An 18444-nucleotide genomic window follows, 5' to 3' on the forward strand; every position below is an offset into this window, starting at 1 on the left:
TGTGAGTTCGAGACCAGCCTGGTCTACAAGAGCTAGCTCCAGGACAGGCTCCCAAACCACAGAGAAACCCTGTCTCGAAAAAAACAAAACAAAACAAAAAAAAATTAATGGAGGGGTGAAATGAAAAAAAAAAAAGCTAGCAAGGCTTTTAAACTTGGCACTATTGCATTCCTGAGAAAGGCTTTGGAAAACGGGGCGTGGGGGGGGGGTGGCGGGCGGGGGAGGGGGACATAAATGGCAGCAGCTGCAGCCATGCAGAGGCAACTGCTCAGCATATGTAAGCGCAGTTGGAAAATCATGGTCTTGCAGAGAATGCTCGAAATTGGTCCCTAATGGCCTTGGTTTTTGTCATATGGTCTTGATTATAAGGCTAAAATTGCATTGCCATGCCTTTAGTGTGAACGAGATGGATGGATAATTACTGCGTGCGCTGAATACCTTTCTGCAAGGGGAGCTAGGACATCCTCTGGCCACAGGAGCTACCCGTTCCCCACTATCTGTCAGAAAAGCTCTGAGCGGCCAATTCATCACCATCCTGGTGGGGAGTAATGGGATTGGGCCTTCTTTCCTTGAGGGTCCCTGTTTCCCCGTGTATATGCATATGCAAATTGTACGTACACGGAAGCGGCCAATGGGAGCGCCGTGAGGTAGTATGTAAAATAGCAGGGGGCGTTACTGAAGATGAGAGGTCTGGACCTGAAAAGCTAGCTCTCTAGAAAGTATCCCACTCTGTTGTTTGTGGGCTTTCACTGCTATGGAGGCAGAGAGGAAGATCCTGTGGTTCCCTTTGAGATGGCGCAAGATTTAAAATTATCAACAACAGGCGCCGTCAAAGAAATAAGAGATGCCCATGGGCCAGTGATTTCAGATAAGGAGAAGAAAATGGGCCGGGGAGATGGTTCGGTGTTCAGGAGCCCTGGCTGTGTAGCAGGCCTCGTGTTGCTCTCCAGCATCTACATGGTATTCACTGCTTCCTACAGCCTGTGATTACAGTGCCAGGAGATGCGACACCCTCTTCTGGACTCCACAGGTACCAGGCGTGGTATTGTGCACACACATACACACATAATACATGCAGGCCTTCAGACATGCACATAAAATAAAAATAAGTACATCATAAAAAAGAGAGAGAAAGAAGTAGATTTTCTGTTTGTGAGTGTCGCTTTCAACAGACTTTACTCCTCCAGGAGCCTCTGAAGGGGACACAATGATACAAACAGAATGCCAGCTGCTGCTGCTGCTGCTGCTGGGGATGCATTTCGTGGCCATCTAGGAGTGGCTTTCACCATCCCTGCTGGTGTGAGCCTCAGGAGAGGGCCATGTGAGGATTAAGAACGAACCTAGTGTTTTGCCCTAGGTGAGGGGCCTGCCCTGGGATCACAGACTGTGAGCGCTCTCTTCCTTTATCATGGGACATCTATGATGGCCCTGCCTGCAGGGAGGTGGCTTCCTTTTGTCACCTATCTCTTTGTAAAGTATGCACAGTTGGCTGGGGGGACGGGGTCCAGTATTACCTGGAACATGGAGGCCAGGACCAAAGGGTGAAGCATGAGTCTATCCGAGAATAGACATGGATCTGAGAGCATCTGCATCAGGAAGCTCTGCGGCTATGATACGTAATTTTCCGAGCCCCACGTGGGTGTTGGAATCGTAGTTCTACACATTGATTGGTCAGGGTTGGCCAGTGACATAGATGTCATGCTAGTCTTATTTTGATGCAGTGCTGTAATTAAGATGAAGAGTAGCCAAAACACCCAGCTGAGAATGGGCCCGACCACGGTGGCCTGCCAACTGGAGTCTGTGCTCCAGGACCAACCTACACGGTAGAAGGCGAGAAGTGAAAGTTAGTTGTCTGCTGCCCTCCACGTGCACGGCAGCATATCTACTCCCATCTTAAATAAATAATAGAGTAATAAAGAAAGTTAAATATGAAAAAAGAAATTAAGAATGGATGTTTCTTTGTAAATCAAAGGGGGTATAAAGAACAGAGCACTATCTATGCATAAGTGCTCCTGTGTGTATGCATGTATATGTGACTGTGCATGTATATATACATTATGTGAACACACATGCCTATACGTGCACATATATACATACATGATATGCACACATATCTGTGTCTATTATGTATATACATGTATATGCAAATATGTAGGTACATACACATACATGCATATGTATATGCACATATATGTATTATGCATGCATATGCATGTGTGTGAACACATATGCCTATGCGTGTACACATATATACACACGCATGCACATATATCTGTGTATATATGTGTTGAAATAAGAGCAGCAGGGCTGCGTCTCCGGCACCTGGCCGCCCCCAAGGCTAGCTTTACCCGAAATAATTACACGGAAACTGTATTCTTTTAATCACTGCCTGACCCATTAGTTCCAGCCTCTTATTGGCTAGCTCTTACATATTGATCTAACCCATTTCTATTATTCTGTGTGGCCCACGAGCTGGCTTACCAGGAATGATCTTAATCTGCATCTGCCTGGAGTGCGACAATCATGGCGACTCACTGACTCAGCTTCTTTCTCCCCGCCTTCTGTTCTGTTTACTCCACCCACCTAAGGGTTGGCCTATCAAGGGGCCTAGGCAGTTTCTTTATTCCTTAACCAATGAAATCAACAGATTGATATATGACACTCCCACATCATATATGTACCATCTACACACAGTGCATGTGAGTATACATGTGTGCACATGTGTGTACATGTATACAAATACGTAAATGCACGTATAAATGGATTGATTTATATATGGCATGTGTGTATAGAAATGCACATATATACATGTGCATGCATGTATATATGAGTATATATATGCATATGTGTATTTCTGTGCAAAGGGTTCATCAGACTTTAGTAACAGTTGATCTGGCATACTTAATACAAGCTTTTATTTTGTCATATCTACATAGTCGCACCCATTATTATCCTGTATAGTAGTTAAATCCTGGATTCTGGGGCAATAAAACATGAGGATTATACTATCTTGGTGCTGTTTTTAGCTTTCATTGCTATCGAAAGCCGCCAAATTAGTAGCATTTTGTGATTCCCGATTTAGCTCCCTTAATAAGAAGCAGAGCTAAAAGCAGCCGACCAAGCAGCTGAAGACTCATCACAAGCCAGTAAGATCAATAAGCTAAAAAAAAGTAGGAAAAATTTTTGAGTGACAGCTTAAAAATGGAAAATTTAAATATATACCACTGCCTTCTGCTCCATTGTGCAATGCATAAAGCCCCTTTTGGCTGTGTGTTCTGTGTGTTTCTGAGCAGTCAGGAAGGTGATTTATTCGGATCTCCAGATTTGTGTTTATGTTCCATGCTGTAAACTATGCTCAGAGCTATATATTTGCAGGCAGGTGTTAATACCAGGAGGCTTACCTAGGTCTAGCATTGCTGGTATTGTTCAAAGTGTAGTTCATTGGGCTTTAAATGGGAGCATCAGTACTGACACTTGCTGTATTATCTAAGTTCCCGAATAAGTTGTGTAGACGTCTTTGATCTGCAGCATGGGAAATGCTCCGTGTGCACAGACCCAGGCATGGGGTCCATTTAAGGGCTCCAATAGGAGGAATTCATAACTCTGTTTTAAACAGTCTCATTTCCCATCACCACTGACTGTAAACATGATTCCACGGTCAGTGTCCTGAGAAAGTCTGCTTCCGATCTTTCATCACATGAAGATTCCACACGTTAAAAAGACACAGATAAGAGGCTAGAGAGATGGCTCGGCAGTTGAGAGCACAGGCTGCTCTTCCTGAGAATTTGGGTTCCATTCTCAGCATCCACATGGAGGCTCACCACTCTCTGTAAGCCCAGTTCCATGGGATCCTTTGCCCTCTTCTGGTGTCTATGAACACTGCATGAATTTGGTGTACAGATATATATCAAGGCAAGCCACCCAGACACATAAAATAAAAACAAACAGATATCTAAGAAATACTTATGTGAGAGAAATAAAGATTCTACATGTTAAAAATCTATATGAGACAAGTGCAAAATTGAGGTGAATAACAGGAACACGTGGGAAATGTTTCTGCTTCCTGAAGTCAGAAGCTGTTCACATTCTCCCCTGATTTTAGCCTTAAACACTTATTTTGTAGGCATTGGTTGTACTTTTCTTGGTTATACTAGTGTCTAATTTATGTAACATGATGAATATCTTCAATAATTGTGTAAAATAGTTCATGTTGCAAATAACAATTATGGCCCAGGATAATGGGGAGACAGGAAGTCACGCACACGGTTCATCTTCCATGCTCAAGCCTTGGCTTCATGTTGGTGGGAAGTTTGTTGTTATTTATGGCTTCATCTAGCACTTTTATTTGAGGATTGATTCCTGCATGGTGGTTGGTGTTACCCTACACAAGTAAACTTAATTTCTTTTGTTGAAAATCAAGACAGTATTTCAAGACTGTCTGAATTTCAGCAGACACACTCTCCTTTATTAAAGGCCATAAACAATGAAAAGGCTTTCTTAAATTTTCCGTTAGAAATCAGAGGCAAAGGGACACATAAATCATGAGTATGTTAATTTATGTAGGTGTCCCTAATGTGATACCGTAAAGGCTGATGACACATTCAACTGAGGTCCTAGGTCATTAGCATAGGAAGCCAAGCGTCCTGTCTGCTGGGTCAGTCCTTCCTTTATCCAGCCTGCGGTAGTTGGGGACCAGCTTCATGCCAGACACTCTGCTCTACTCTGGTGACTCTTTCTGTCCCTTGATATTCGTGGAGATTGAGAGCCCTATGGACACCCAGATCCCAAGATCCCCAGATGCTTTATAAAGTGGCTTGCTATTGTCAGTAGGGTGCTTACATGTCGAATATGGTATGGATAAGGCAGGAGTAGTGTGTACTGTTAGAGAAAATGACAGGAAGTCTGTGCATGTCAGTACAGTTTTTTCTGAGTGCTTTTGGTGTGAGATGGGTTGAATTCGGTTGTAAAACCCAGGGCACAAAGGGCTGATGCTAGAGTAATCACCATATTTCTTCATCCTAAAGACACTGTCAGGTTGCATCAGTTTGGGGAGATCATTCTGATGTTATAAAAACGTTTACTTCCTCTGGAATAGACAAAAAACAATCAAATACATCATGTGTAGCCAAGTATATTTTCCTTTCTTTCTTTTTTCTTTATTAATTGTGCATTGGGGTTTTTATGTACATATGCCTGTGTAAGGATGCTGGATACCCAGGAAATAGAGTTATAGACAGTTGTGAGCGGCCATGCATCCACTGGGAACTGAACCCGGGTCCCGTGGTAAAACAACCAGCGTTCTTAACCTCTGAGCCATGTCTTCAGTGACCAAATGTATTTCCATTGCCTTGTGTCTTCTTTCTGTTTGTTATTGAGTGTGGTGCAGAGTTGACTGGCAGTTGACAATCCCATGGGATTTTTTTTTTTTTTTTTTTTTTGCGTATGTCACTAAAATATCTTAATCTTGGGAATTTATTGGGCAGTGACAAGAGGGGGACAAATCCAGGTGACTCGGAAGGACAGACAATGCCATAGGTTTTGTCAGAGACAAACTTAGGCACACCTGCTGGCAGAAAAGCTCAAACAAGGAACTGCCTCCATCCGATTGGCCTGTGGGCATCGGCTGCATAGGGAATTGATGTAGGAGCACCTGGCCCTCCCTGGACAGTGCCTTCCGGGGCATGCAGGCCTGGGCTGGATGAGAAGCATAGCTGAATGAGACAGTCTGCTGGTGACCAGCATTCCTCTGTGGTCTCTGCTTCAGCTCCTGCTGAGGCTGAGCCCCTGATAGCCACCTAGACTGCCCCGAAGTATGACAAGGAGCTCAGAGTACTTTTGGCAATTCGGTTCTTCTCCCGCCCATCCCTGTAAAAGCCCGGGGACACAGTGGCAGAGGGAAGGCAGGGAGCCAGGGACCCGCGAAATCTAGGACGTTTTTCTTTTCGTTATTCTTTGTTGCCTCTTTTCTGAGTGCAAATACACAGCTTCGGTCTGAAAAGAAGCTCAAATCCTTATGCAAAGATCTTGTAAACAGACGCCCACTGGAGCCATCTGCTTTTCTAACACACACAACTGATTAAGCTCTGGAGCTATGATTGTTAAAATTTTAAGAACACAACAACCCCAAACACCTCCAAATAGATGCCTTCTGCAAGTTTATAAGGGGAAACATACGATGTCTTACATAGTAAACAACATGGAAAGGTTGAGGCATGCTTTGCCGGTTCCTTCTCTCCCTCCCCATCACTTCCTTCTTTCCCCCTTTCCCCCTCCCCATTCTTCTCCTTTTCCTCCGCCTGCTTTTTTCCCCCTCTATTATGAGTGTTATAAAAATGTATGATTTATCCACTTAAAATATGCTATTGAGTCTACATTTTCAACAACCTGGAATGAGCCCTTATCTTTATATTCATTATTATTTTTGCCCTTGATAAAGAAATACATATGCTCAAATGTGTGTGTGTGTGTGTGTGTGTGTGTGTGTATGTATGTGTGTGTGTGCCCATGCATATGAGAGAGTGTCTTAGCTCCTCCTAGAATATATTAAAAGACCTGGGCTACTTGAAAATTATGAATTCATACTCTTTGTCCATAATGACTGAGGAAAGTCAGGGCAGGGGAAATTGAGTATGTTAAGAGCTCTTGTTTTAATTGTATAATAGCGATACCGCCTTTATAGTTAATTCCCTTGACAAGTTGTAGAGCATATGGTTTGGATCCCTCATCCTTTTCTAACATGGAAATGATTCTAAATTGGGACATTTCAGTTAGACGACGTCCCTGGAGGGGGAAAAAGGACTAAGCATCACCCTGGACTACAGGGCTATGGAAATGACTCAGTGTCCTAGCTGGCTACTGTTGGCATGGACACTTACATGGAGAACCTGGAGTGAAAGAAAACCTGTGTATAAGGAAACAGTATTAGATCAGGACAACTGTTCCCACTTCCCCAGTCTTAACCAATCCCCACCTGTAGCTCCGTCAGAGCAACTGACAGTAGGAAAGACAGTCACTCGGAAAAGAGTATTTAATTATGGCGATGGCTATTCAGGTACCAAAGAGACCACTAATCTCTTTACTCCCGCCATGTGATGATCAGTTTGGTGGGCTCCTGCCATTCTTTGTGGCCCACACCATGTGGTCCAGAGGACCCCTTAGGCCCATTGGTGCATTGGGCTTCAGTGTTGTTGCTTTTGCTGTGCGTGGAGTTTTCACGAATCCCGTGACATGCCCCCTCTGACACACTGAACATGTGCTTTCCTGCTGGGGTCCCCCAGTCCCGACGACATCTTACCACATTTCTCAAATTCAACCCAGTGCTCAGCTCTCGGTTGGCTACCGGTACTGATGTCGTGGGCCTGGTCTCCACTGTCCAGGGCTAGGGTCTTTGTAGGAGATCCCGACTGCTTTGCTTTAGTTTAGAGAGTTCTGTAGATGTCCTGGAGAGTCAGTTCTGTGCGTGGGAAGCAGAATCAAATCTACGGGTAGTGCAAGCCTGTGATGGATTGGTTCTGTTTACTTCCAAGTTAATGTGAGGCCTAAAACTTTGGAATGTATTAAAATCAGAAACAACAGACTTAGGCGGTGCTCTATCGGAGAATGATATCATCTAGTTAAGTAACCCATAAGGAACTGTCCCAGGGTGTGTGTTGGGGGGGGGGGGTCTCTGAGTTTTTTTATGTTGGTGGAGAATAAGCTCTCGGGACTAACTTCCCTCAGGGCAGTTTGTTCAGTTTTCCTAACTCCTGTTTCCTTGCGAAAAAGAAAAAAAAAAAATAGAGTTAGAGCTTGACACCGTGGTTTTTGATCAGACCAAGTATCAAAATCAGGGTCCTAATATAAGGTCCACTAATTGAATTTTATCCACCAGGCTGAGATCTAGCAGCCATGGACTACTCAGAACACTGGCTCTTTTCTTTCTTTCTTTCTTTCTTTCTTTCTTTCTTTCTTTCTTTCTTCTTTTATTTTTTTTAAACCTTCTTTAGGTTGGTAGTCTAAAGTCATTTTTTAAGCGTGAGTGATGCAATTTCTTGTATCTTTCATTTAAAATGCTACTTGGTAAACAGCGGCGGAGATTAGTGTATTTGTAATTTAAATGAAGACCATACATCACGCCAGAGTCTGCTAAGAAAGGAGAAGTTTCGGGAATGATTCATGCCCCCTCTCTATGTGATCTACTGTAGAAAATAAATAGGTGAGCAGTGGCAGAAAGAAAAGGTCTGTGGATCCGGGATATGGAAACCGAACTATCTCTAGAAGTCACTCCCAACAGCTAAATCTTTGTTTTCTTCAAGCACACTAATAAATTCTTCCTAATTCATTTTTTATTTTCTCTCGGGGTCTGCTTGGAGATTTGCTTCAACAAAGGAAGCATCATGTTACACCTTGTAAATAATTGATGCTTCTCTATCCAAGCCAGCTTCAAGGAAATTCTGAAAATAGGTACCAACTGAGCAGAGGCCGCCTTCCTTCCCACACTCCCTCCTTAGCACTCTCTGCTCTGAGTGTTTGTTTAATAAAACCGCACTCCCCACCCCCTTTCTACCTCCTGATGAAGCTGAGAATGCTACCTGCCACAAGGCTTGGGGCATTGCCTGGTACTTGGCGTTTTTCCTTGGATTCACGTCATTCTGCTTTGTTAAAGATTACAGGGAACTGTTTGCTGTACATGGAAGTAATAAAGAACCCTTAATTAATCAGCAGAAATAATTAGCAAAAATGTTATGTCATCTTCAGCACCAGAGATGGCTGGTTGTGAATGTAAAAGGAAGAAAGATGGCCTTAAAAGTTGTTCCTAAGATATATGATTTTCACATGGATCACATGACCCTGAAGGATCACACAACCCTGAAGGATCACACGACCCTGAAGGATCACATGACCCTGAAGGACCACACAACCCTGAAGGACCACACGACCCTGAAGGATCACATGACCCTGAAGGATCACACCATCCTGAAGAATCATACCATCCTGAAAGCTGGGCCAGCAGTAACCTTGCCCATCTCTAGAAAGTTTTAGAAGGTTCCAAGAAAATGAGGTGATCTGTGTTTCCCTGAAGAGTGTGCAAAGATTTCCATCTTACCTCCCTGTAGGTATCCCTTGTGGTTATCCAAGGCTTGGAAAAGCCATGTTGGCTTTTAGGCCACCGTGGTTGGTAGAACATTAAACTGTTACAGAGGTTCTGGCTTTTCTCCTCATGACTGTGTAAGCCAGATTGCCTTCCAGGGCCTTATTTCCATTGTTTGTAAAGGGGTTTCTCTAGGCTTGCTTTCTCTCTCTCTCTCTTCATCTCCCTTCTGCCCCCACTGTCTCTCTCTGTCTCTGTGTTTCTCTCACACACAGAGACACACAAACACACAGGCCTCTGATAGTTAGCAGTGCCTTTCTATTTTCTAGGACACGAGAAGCCATGCTTTATTTCACTTAGCGTGCTCGAAGGGTCCTAATCTGTTGGAATAGAAGGTAAATTTTCTATCCTGTTCCTTCTCATTATTTTTCTTAGTCATTTACTAAGTTTTTTTTCTCCCTACATATTTTCCTTATTCCTTCCTGATTTCCTACAAGTCAGAGATAAAGTAGAAGAGGAATATTTAGCAAAGTGTTAGATGAGAATTTGGGCTGAGTTATTTAAAAAAAAAATCACGAACTTTGAAAATACTCTGTCTTCATTAACAATAAAGCTTTCTCTATTATAAAATGTACCAAAGTCACTTACCTATATTGTAGAAATGGGGAGGGGGCAGATTATGAGAAGATTGATTCCAGAATGCTGAGTTTGAGCTCACTTACACTGAGGGGAATTTTCTGTTTTAGCTATCATGGGATAAAGATGTATCTAAATAGATAGCTTATTACCCACTTTCAAACTAGCTTAGTTTGTGACCATTCTATTCTATCCCATTCTATTCTATTTTTCCCTTGTGAGAATGTTTCCTGGAAGATGCTGAAGTCCTTTTTGCTGTCTTCTTACCTAGCCAACAGTACTTCCTGTATATATCCTGCATTTGCTACTATTGCCTCTTCCGATGGCCTTTATAGAACTACCCTCAAGTAGTTAAATCTGTTCAGAACAGCATGAACAAAACATGATATGAACGACATGCAGGGAGCTGAGGCATTACTGCTGGCTTCGTCTGTCTCTCTCTGTGTTTGGTTTATATGCAGAGGGAACAGGGGAACAATACTCATTTTCTTCTAAAGTCCCTTGGCTTGTGCTGTCTGCTCACTGGTCTTGGCAGTATGTGAACTGATGGCAAAGATGTTCTGCTCAAACTTTGGTACCTGTGTGGAAGTTGGTTCCAAGGCTAAATGGTGTAGTGAGATAGATTTAACAGGGATTTTCCCTAAGAAGAGGTGTGTTTTCTTTAACTATGATACTATGAGGTCAGGACTATGATGTACCCAATGGTTTCTCTCTTTTTTGGTAAGTCCATTTTCAGCACAGACTAGGGACTTAGTACCAGCTTTTGCCCTCTGTAGGTGAAGAGGTACTTCCCTTTCAGAGGAAGTGCTTGTAAATTGCAGAGGCTTCTGAAAGGGGTGGTTTAGGGTAAATGTGGAGATGGCACAAGAAATCCCATTGCGCTAGGGTCAGTGGCTTTGTGGTAGTTTACATTCAGATAGGATGTAAAAATATTCTAGGCAGTCACGATGCCAACCCCCTAAGCCTCACACATCACAACCAGAGTGGACTGTCACTCTCCATACGGTGAGGGATGTGAAGGTGTTCCCCGTACAATGCACATCCAGGCCACACATCTACCAGTGCTGGATCCTGGAATGACTTCTTTGTTGTCGGCTCATAATCCATACTCAGTAGTTAACTAGATGTAAGGAATTTCCAGTTTATAAAACTGTGTGTTCCCATCTGTATTTTCTGTTTGCTTGAGATTCATGAAGCCAGGTGAGATGGAGCGTCATGAGTGTTCTAGGTTATTCAAAGAAGTTCTCTCCCTCCTGGATTTTGCCACTAATTTTTTCTTGTCCTTTTTGAGGTGTTAAGGTAGCATGCAGCTCATGCTTGCCTTGGAATTTGCCACATAGCCGAGGATGACCTTGAACTTCTGGTGCTCTTGCCTCCACCTCTGAGTACTGGAATTACAGCCATGTCCCACCATGCCCAGTTTATGTGGCACTGAGAACGGAACCTAGCACTTCTTGTATGTTAGGCAAGCGCTTGACTCATTGAGTTGCCCGCTAGCCTGTGTCACTGAAGTTCTGAAGGTTGTTTAGGTGGTCTTGTTGGTTTCACTTTTTTCAATATATTATTCTTTTTTTTTGGTAATAAGTTGTCTTGGTTAATTATCATCCCTAAAACCAGGATTTATTGGGGGGGGGGACAACGGGACTTCATTTTATTAAGTAGCCATCATATAAGGAATAGAAATTAATTTCACATGTTTTTCTATCCATCATCTTCTCTCACCCTGGGACCTTGGGTACATGGAATCCAAGAACTGGTTCCCACAGCCATTTTTACATACATTCTGGTCACCATGCTTGCCTGACAAGTGTCTGTATCCATGAGCCATCTCACCGGCCTGAGTAACACATTTTCAGTGTTACCTTGAACACTGCAATTCTGTTGCTCGCAACCGTGGTCACCGTGTTCAGACAGCAGCATGACTGCTCAGATCAGCACCTGCGCCACGTTCCCTCTGTTCCTCAGTTTCTCCAAAGACACAAATCCAAATCAACTTCCCCAGACTTCTAACTCCGTAGTGCCATTTGGGTGGGGTCTTTTCTAATGTTTCTCTACACTCCCACAGATTACAGCTTTTCAGCAAGCCTCCTGTGCTCACAATCCCGCAAAATAAATAGGGTTAGTTTTTCACATTTGTGTTTTCCTGCCTCCTGTCTCATTCATAAGTGGGCTCTAGTTTTCTCTGCCAAGTAGCCTCCTTTCTTGACCCTACTCCCTGTCAAATTCCAACCTACACCGGACCCCTCCATCCCTCTTCTCTGGTCCTACAGGATCTTTGGCTTTCATTCTACCAAAAATTTCCTTCAAAATGATACCTTTGTTTTCCAGTACCCAGTATTAATCAAAGCAAATAAACTATGTTTCCATCTGCCTATTTTTCATCGCCTCAGAGCTTCACTCTTGGTCGTTGGTCATGCATTGTAATTTTAACTCCATCCTTGCCAAGTGGCTCTGGTGCAGTGGTTATGCAGGATGGGGTAGGTGGAGGACTATAGACCTGAAGAGTGTCCCAGAGAGGAGACTTAGCAGCTTTCTGAAGGCAATGCAGACATCTCTAAAAGCTCCCTACCAAGGTCTGAGGCTAGCAAATTTATGCCCTCAGAGAGTGTCATGGAAACTGGCCTGGTGCCACCTGGCTGCTTATTTGTTTCACCTCTTTTACGTAAGTCACTGTACCAGGCCAGACATCCAACCAGTTATTAGGAGCATCCAGTTACCTGTCGGTTGTGGGCTTTCCCATGTTCCTTCCATGAGGTATAAGTCTACATCACTGTTGCTCAGAACAGCTTTTCTATGTAACAGTGATGATGGGAAGTGTCACGTCCTATGTATTGGTCTCCTTTGCATTTCAAAGTTGAAAAACTACAAACCATTTAATGAGATTTGACCCAAGAGCTTCCTTCGATGGACATGCTGCCAGTAACCACTTTTGTTCACTTTTGGTTGAAGCCCACTGAGAAGTTACTTTGCAAACACATGCCTTTCCATCCATTCCCAAATAAGAAACAAGCCCTCACGTGTGGAGGGAGAAACCCATGTGGTTTTCAGACTCATGTCAAGTGAGTCCATCGGCCTTGAAAGAACGTTTTTTTGTGTTGTTTTTTTCTTCTGAAAACTACACCCAGTGTTATAATGGGAACTACCCTGAAACTCTGACTGGTACATTCACTCAAAAAAGAGAGGAACAGAAGATTAATAAATCCAGGAAAGCTGAAAAGAAAGAAAACCTAAATTAAATTGAAGACTATCCCTTGGTTGGAGTGTTAATATAGCCCTGAATGTAGATATAGGGAAATCAAAGACTCACTAAAGGCTCAGAAATCTATCATAGCTATTAATGTGTGTTCAACTCTATTGCCTGGAGGATTTTATTAAATGCAGTGGCCAAGAAAATGACCTCACTTTTCCCTTTTCTTTTTTGTCTTTTGGGTTGATTCCTTGCTTGTATCACATAAATGAATAGAGCTATCTGCTGGTTCATCAATGAAACGACCTTAGATGATGAAGATGTAAGGAAAGCATCCCACGCTAACACTGCTGCAGTTTGAAAGGTAAGGTCCTTCCCCATGAGGCTGGAAGATGCCAATGTTCTCTTAAGATCTGTCTGACATCATGCCTGCTGGTACACATGGAGGGTCAAGCAGCTCATCAATATCTTTGTCTATCACGTTGTGTTGTGGCCGCGAGAGTTTTGTTTATAACCAATGACACAATCAACAAAAGACCTGATGTTTTCCATGTTTAGTCTTTTAAAATGGAAAAGCAATATATTTTTTTAAATGGGCAGGTTTTCACAGTGTAACCTTGTCTCACTATGTAGCCTTGTTTGGCTAGGAACTCCCTGTGTAGATCAGCCTGGCTTCAAACTCACAGAGATCTGTCCTGTTTCCACCTGCAAAGTGCTAGGATTACAGGCATGTATTGCTATGTCTGACCCCAAAGCAGCATTTTTAATGCTCTCCAGGGCTTCATTTTATTGCATGTGCTGATGTCTTGACATAAAGATGTCATGTGGGTGGCAGGGATCGTGAGGCTTCTTGCCCAGCACTGAGATTTGTTAGCCAGCCTGTGAAATGTGGTTATCGGGGTCAGCCTGTTTCTGAGTTCTGCATGTTGGTGAGTACAGAGTATAAAATATTACTTTTCTGTGCCTCTCGTTCTATGATCATGATAGGCAAAACTCTCTGATTGCAGCTTCTGCAAACTGAATTACAAACTCATTATCTCCCGAATGCTCTGTTATTTCCATGGATAAATGTTGAGTTTCTTTCACTTCGTTTTTTTGAAAGAAAACTGTAGATCTCCATTGAGAACCAGAGGTCACCACCCATTACTCTGCTGGTGTTCTGGGTGCAGTAATTTCACTTGACCTATGAACTACACAGAGATGGCTGTCACTGGAGGCTTGATGGGGGGGGGGGGGGGAAGGGCCATGCTTCCTTCCAGGTCGGGCACATAGGTGGAGCCCAGGCAGAGGATGCAATAGAAACTGCCTCCTCCAGGTAGGAGGGACAATGCCATGCCTGGTGCTGAGGGCCTACTGAGCATGTGCAGTGTGGCAGACTCAGGAGTGTTTGTCCAGAAATGCATGCTGGTTCTGCCCCCTGTTCCTCTCTGTGGTGCTTGCTCCTGAGTGTTTCAGGGCAGGAAAATTTCAGTTTTTAGGGATAGGATCAAGGTGGACTTTGCTTTGTGGTCTCAGTCAAATCCCTAAAGAGGAGTTTTGGCCCCAAACCCTTCAGTCCTATGAGTCTGGGGTATGATATATTGCTCATAGTAGTATCCTTTTTATTTCAAATATTGTTTGCACGTAAATCTACTTGTCTGAAAGGTTTTGTTTTAGAAAACTTGAGTGTTCTTCAAATTCACATTTGTTGTGCTCCTGGAAAAAAAGGGCCAATTAGTTGCATATAAAAAGTAGGCTGGCTTTTATAAAGTATTTATCGCAAGATTGCTTTAAATAACAGTTCTCTTAGAGGTTTTCAAATAAGACTTGATTTGAAAAACGTTACTGGTTCCTCTCCGGACTTTCAGAGAACACATCTTCTTTAACGCGAGGCAGGTAAAGGAGTAGAAATCATGGAATGAGGTTGTAAGTGAGCTGCATAGGAACGAATGGGGTGTGTGCGCGTGTGTAGAGATGGCCTGCCTTTGGAGAGGCCATAGGTGAATGTTGGCATCTTCTTCAGTCTCTTTCCACCATCTTTATTTTTCAGTGCAGGGCATCCTCCTGTCTCCATGCCCCCATGACTGGGTTTTCGTGCACCTGATGTTTTACATTTGTGCTGGTTACACAAACTCAAGTCTTCACGCTTGGCCAGCTGTCCTTTTCCCCGTGGAGCCATCTCATCAGCCCAGGAATTAAATTTAGGAAATAATTTACCTTCGTGAAGTTTTCCCGAGAAAGCACCATCACCCCTATCACTGGCAGACTACATCAGAAAGGGGGGTGGAAGGCAGGCCAGTTTGGGTTTGGGAAAGGGAAATAAATCTATTCGTTTGGAGGGCTGCATTCTGCATTATGCATGTACGTAAAAGTGAGGTTTGCTTTGATCCTGTCTATTAAAAGTTTATTTTTAAACTCAGACTGGGCAGGAATCCAGCAATGCTCTTTGTCCTGCAACACATCCTGGGCTCCGGGTCCCCAGCCTGGCAGAACTGTGCCTCAGCAGGAGGAAGTAGGAAAAAGTATGGATAGTTGATGGGTACAGAGGGTTTTTTCCCTCCCTTCATCCCCTCCAATTTTGAAATTCAAATTGAATGCAATTTTCAGCTCATTTGAGCCAGAATATAGTGTTGCTGAGCTTCAGTGGCTCTTAAATTCAAGACTCACGGGAGGAAACAGATATCATCTGTCACCGCAGTGGGAGAGGGGAAACCACACATTTTATTCCGAGGAGGCAGAGCCTTAGTCACTAATTCCGACCTTCCGAGGACTAATCATTCGCCAACCAACTGATCTAGTAATCAATGAGACCTTCAAGCCACCCAGCATATGAAGTCTGGGAATGGCTTTTCTCCCCTCCCCAGCTCCTAAGAATAATTGCTTCTCTATTTTTGTATCATTGGTATTTTAATACCTTTTCGTTGCAAGCTGGGGCAGAATATCTTGTCAGTCTTTTTTTTTTTTCTGCCCTTCCTGGCCGTTTGTATTGTTTCCATATTTAGTGACTTCATCAATGTCATTTACTTATGGTTGAAAATGAGCAGAAGGCTTGATGTTGGCTCCTCAGGGACAAGATGTGAGGTATGCTTTACGGAATAGAATGTGGTGAAGGCTCTCTTTCTTTCTGAAGGCATGCCTAAGTGCCAGTTAAAAGGGGAAGACCCACTCCTAGTGCACTGGAGCCTGTGAGTGTGGCTTATCTCCAGCGTGGATGTTTCAGGAACCCTTAAGAAAGCCTCTCTGTGAATTTCCGACACACTGGATATGTGCCCTGGGAATACAAATGGATTCCAGCCATGATGATTTGACGTCCTTCCTCTGATTTCAGAAATGATGCTGGGTGGCGGCCCTGCTCCTGGTGTGTGTTACAGGCTTTTGCCCCTGGTGCTTAGCCTGGTGCGGTTCGTGTGAGCCGAAATTTCCAGGGACAATGGAATCTACTCATTAGCCCTTATTAGCCAAATCTACCATTTTTCCCTCTCAAATTCCATGAGAAAAATTTGTGATAAATTAGATCTCAGTTTGTAACCAAAACCACTTAGAAATGCAAAATGATTGTAGTAGGAATAGAATCTGGCAGCATATATATTTATATAGATATCATATGTGTGTGCAATTGTGTGTTTTTATGTGCACGTGCTATGCTGTGCACTCTCGAAGCCTCTGAGCATGTGCAGCAGGGACGTCCGAATGCTTACGTTCACATTAATGAAGTGATCAACTTCTTTATTGTCCTAATGGCATTTCCCTTGGCTGTGAGAATCCAGTGAGCACGTCCTAATGGCACCTCCTTGTAGTAATAGGAGCGGCGGGGCTGCGTCCCCATTACCCCTGCCGCACCCCGGCTAGCTTATGCCCCGAAATAATTACACGGACACTGTATTCTTTTAAACACCGCTTGGCCCATCATATCTAGCCTTTTCTCGGCTAACTCTCGCACCTGGACTAACCCATTTCCAATCATATGTGTTGCACCCCAAGGTGCGCTTACCGGGAAGATTCTAGCCTACGTCCATCCTGGGTCGGAGCTTCATCGCGTGTGCCTCAGAGAGCAGAGCTCTTGCCTCTGCCCACAGGAGTGGAGCATCATGTCTCTCTGAGGCGTCTGCCTGGGAGCCCGGAGCTGTCGAGTCTGACCTCACTTCCTCTTCTGCCCAGAGTTCTGTTCTGTTTACTCCTCCCATCTACGTTCTAACCTATCAGGGCAAGCAGCTTCTTTATTAAATCAACCAATGACCTTCCTCCATCACCTCCTTTCTAAGAAATGGTGCCCTGGCCCATCAGCCCATTCGTTTCTCTCCTGCAATGCCTTAATCCAACTGTTCATATAAGTTACAGGAATCCGAGTGTGCCTGGGAAATTGTGATCTGTGGTGAGAATCGTGTTTGGGATCAGCACCTATTCTTGATAAGGCTTCTAATACCTTGGAATTTCCCACTGTATAAGAACTCCTCTTACTGAACTGATAGCACCCTTATGCTTCTGAATGAGAGCCGCTCTCCAGAAAGACAAAGCCGTGGACAGAACTTGGGACTTTCAGCTCCGCTCTCATCTTTAAGGAGTGAGAAAGGAGATGGAGGTCGAGCCAGTGACCTGCCAGCGCTCCTCAGTGAAGATGCCAGGAAAAGCCCCGAAACAAGAGGTTCAGAAAGCACATGGAGCTGGGCGGTGGTGGTGCACACCTTTAACCCAGCTCTCAGGAGGCAGAGGCAGGCGGATCTCTGTGAGTTTGAGGCCAGCCTGGTCTACAAGAGGTAGTTCCAGGACAGGCTCCAAAGCTACAGAGAAATCCTGTCTCAATAAAACCAAAAACCAATCAACCAAACAAACAAAAACCAGAAAAAACAGAAAGCACATGGAGGTCCTAGGAGGGCAGGGAACCAGAGCACGAAGCTCTATGCCCATTGCATGTATTCGCAATGATTTGCTATGTCATATGGAGCCTTTGTAACATTATTTTATAACTTAGCACACAGGGACAGTGCTTTCCCATGTGCTGTGAGCTTCTCTAGTAACATATTACCAGGATCAGAGAGGGACTTCGAACAAGGCTCTCACTTGTAGTCGGACAAAAGTTCTGGGTAGCCAACATTGGGGTGGAGTGTAAAGTGCAACTCATTGCTGGGGGGGGGGGGGGCTGAGTCCTAAACCTGTGGGCTCTGTGTGTGTCCATGTGTGCGTGTGAAGCTATATAGTAGATGTGTTGTCTGCGTGTGATGGGTGTGTTATATATGGTGTATGAATGCTGTGTGTGTGTGTGTGTGTGTGTGTGTGTGTGTGTGTGTGTAAAGGTATATAGTAGATGTGTTGTCTGATGTAATGGGTGTGTTATATATGGTGTATGAATGCTGTGTGTGTGTGTGTGTGAAGATATATAGTAAATGTGTTGTCTGTGTGTGATAGGTGTGTTATATATGGTGTATGATGGCTCTGTGTGTGCGTGTGTGTGCGAAGGGATATAGTAGATGTGTTGTCTGTATGTGACAGGTGTATTATATATGGTGTGTGAATGCTGTGTGTGTGTGTGCGTGTGTGTGCGAAGGGATATAGTAGATGTGTTGTCTGTATGTGA

The 18444-nt window shown here is 43.9% G+C and overlaps 1 protein-coding gene across 6 annotated transcripts in view; it reads left to right on the forward strand.

Moving 5' to 3' along the window:
* Nucleotides 1-18444, forward strand: part of Esrrg (estrogen related receptor gamma) — a 613611-nt gene that overhangs the window by 177716 nt on the left and 417451 nt on the right. For all 6 annotated transcript variants that reach the window (XM_026779823.1, XM_026779825.1, XM_005348853.3 and 3 more), the window contains exon 2: nt 13170-13257. The gene's annotated coding sequence lies outside the window, so the exon portion shown is untranslated. The remainder of the gene's footprint in view (nt 1-13169; nt 13258-18444) is intronic.

Source organism: Microtus ochrogaster, chromosome 6, assembly GCF_000317375.1.
Source record: "Microtus ochrogaster isolate Prairie Vole_2 chromosome 6, MicOch1.0, whole genome shotgun sequence".
In the NCBI taxonomy this organism is placed as follows: Eukaryota; Metazoa; Chordata; class Mammalia; order Rodentia; family Cricetidae; genus Microtus; species Microtus ochrogaster.